Consider the following 3,115-nt stretch of genomic DNA (forward strand, 5'->3'; position numbering starts at 1 on the left):
TAATTATGTCTTATTTTTATATTACTAATTAAGGATTTATATATACGCAGTTGGAAAATTTGTGTTTAAATTTACCACTTTTCACGGGTTAAATGGTTTACTCAAATTTTTTTATTAATGTAATACAAATTGAATATGTTAGAAAGTAACGTAAATATTATTTTTTTTAAATTAACACACAAAATGTAACACATTGACATAATTTGTAAGCAATCCGTGGAAGCATATTTTTTCAGTAAAATTAACATTTATGATATTTTAAACTAACATTTATTTATACATACATTTACCTTAAAATTTACGTTTTTATATTATTTGCTCACTTACATACTTATAAAATGTATATTATTTTGACATTAAGGAATGTTGAATATCAATTTAACATAAAATATTCAAATAACATAATTGCATTATAGTGAATTTTATATATTATATATGTATAATACTCAGATATATTAAAAAATTACCAAAAAATGTTAACAAAGGCTCGAGTGGACCATTTCTAACATAAATACAAAATATTTTTTAACTTTGTAATTATTGATAAAATTACTATTAATTGTAGCAGTAACATTTGACATTGTTTCTGTTGTAGCTAAAACAGTTTATTAATTTTCAGTAGCCACATACACTAGAGATATAAAGGTGTCGGTTACATTAAAATTAATTATTATTAAAAATTATTAAAGTAAAAATTACGTACAGCATTTAAGGCGAGTTTGGAAGAGAAATTGATTCTTACACCCAAGAGTTACAATTAAATTTATAATTAAATATAATTTATGCGAATTCTAACTTCATAAATTCAAACCGCACAAGGGACACACTTCGAAATCAGATGAAGGTAAGACACAAAAAAGAATCGACTGCGGTTATCCGGCGCGTTTTGCAACTTTTATCGAATAAGTCTCTTTACCCTAGGGTGAGGTCTCGAAGTAAGGTGGATAACATTTGTAACTTTTCACGCTCACTTGCCCCTACGGTGCTTTCAGATTTCCGGATCTCATCCGGCACGTGGACCGATCCAGCACGTCGGAGAAAAATATTCACTGCGCAATACCGTCATTACTATTCGCCCAGCTTGATTCTCATGCATTTTTCACGCAGCATGTATCCATACCTTTTAGCGCCGTACAAACCCACGCATAGTGAGCGTTTTATGTATACAGGGCATTCAGAAGAATGAAAGTGCACCGAAAGAATATCGCAAGTTTTTCCTAAAGCAACTTTTATATATCTCCGATTTATGCTCTAAACCTCTTATCTAACCATCTTACATCCGACAACAAGTATTATTTACTTTTTATTTTTCCTCTCAAAAAGGCAAATGATTTTAACATTTTCGACGAGTATCGAGTCTCGCAAAAATGGGGAATAGACTGTTTGACGTCACCTCACTTCAACCTACAATTATAAACGAACATCTAACTAGCTTTAGAATGATCGCGTGCCTGCCTATTCTTCACACTTCTCATCAAGCGCTGTGTGTTGCGTGCTGGCATCTAGTACATCAACAGACACGAGCTAGACAATATCGTGGTATCTTCTTTACGTGCATCAGCATTGTAAAAAGGATAAAAATGGATTTTTAATGTTACCAGACATATAACGTTTCAAAACGGAGTAGTAGATTGAGAGAGATCTATATTTTACCTCACGTACACACATAACATTATTTACACGAGATTTATGATGATAATGAAATATGTAGAAAAGCTGTTTGTATCAATTAAGTAAAAAATATAGAGCTTTAAAACTTTAATACAAGCTATTATGTAGTTGTCATATGTTATTTAAAACAGTTTGTAATATAAATATATTTCTCTAGAAATATGATTACGTAATTTTGAAGAACGATATGATGTACACAATATCATACATGATAAATAAGCTACAAATTTATTTTGCGTCATTCTACGGCAAATGACAGAATTTCGATTTTGCAAAATCGAGTTATTTGAGGTGTGATAATAACTATATTATGCGATGGCATGATAATGGAATTACGATTAATGTTTTTTTAGAAATTTTCATATACAAGCGGATGATATCCCGTTTCTCATCGTACGCTCGGAGCGTTTTAGCAATGGATGCGGAAAACATGCAGCTTTGCAACGAGGCAACGCTAGCCTTGGCGGCGTGGAACAAAATTTATGAATCCCTCCGGTTCTTAAAGAATTGATGACAAAGAAGCATATTGCTCGCAAAATGCAATATCGAAGTTTTAAAGTCGGCGCGAGACGGCAACGTTACTTCTCCGCGCAAACAGCAACAAAGCAACGTCTCGCAATTGGAGAAAATTACTAGCTGCCTCAAACATGCGCGAGTAGTAATCTCCGATAATGATTACATAATTTTTTTATGACTTGTAATGAAAATGGTATTTAAATATAACAAAACAATTCTTTATTATTATTACATTACTGAGATTGCAAAACGCAGAAGTTTTTCTTCATATATTTACAATAATATATCACATTTATTTATTAATAATGTACCTACTATATCTATTTATTAATTATAAATTAAAACGTTTATTTATTTTCTCTATTTCCTGAATGTATCCTTAAATCCGTCTCGCGGATGTTGTAATAATTATTTGCATATATTAATTGAGCGCAAGCTCTATTGCGATGGAATATAATATAATATATAAACATGTATCATAACTTAAGTTTTATACATTTTTTAAATGATAAAATTATAAAAAAAATTACAGATTATTACTCTAAATCATATTTAAAAATAATACGACAAATTTGGTGATAATTTACTCTATCTGGATCATAAATTATTTTAATAAATAATAGTATTTTTTTAATCTGTGCTCTAATAAAAATATATGTGAATGTATTATAAAATAAAAGATAAAAATCTCAAATTTTTAATATAAATACATTATGTATTTAAAATTGTTTACGTAGAGTTACATTGCGATGCATGAACTAGTTGTCCAGTAAATAAACAAAATATTTATTTGTTCTATATTTCTATAACTATTCAGTAATGAAACTTTGCATAAATTATTTCGAATATTTAAAGTAAAAGAAAAATGTATATTTTTTTATCATTTTTTTAATTTTAATTCTTAACAATAAAAATAATAATAAATAAA

This window comes from Trachymyrmex septentrionalis, unplaced genomic scaffold (assembly GCF_001594115.1).
Source record: "Trachymyrmex septentrionalis isolate Tsep2-gDNA-1 unplaced genomic scaffold, Tsep1.0 scaffold52, whole genome shotgun sequence".
Classification (NCBI taxonomy): domain Eukaryota; kingdom Metazoa; phylum Arthropoda; class Insecta; order Hymenoptera; family Formicidae; genus Trachymyrmex; species Trachymyrmex septentrionalis.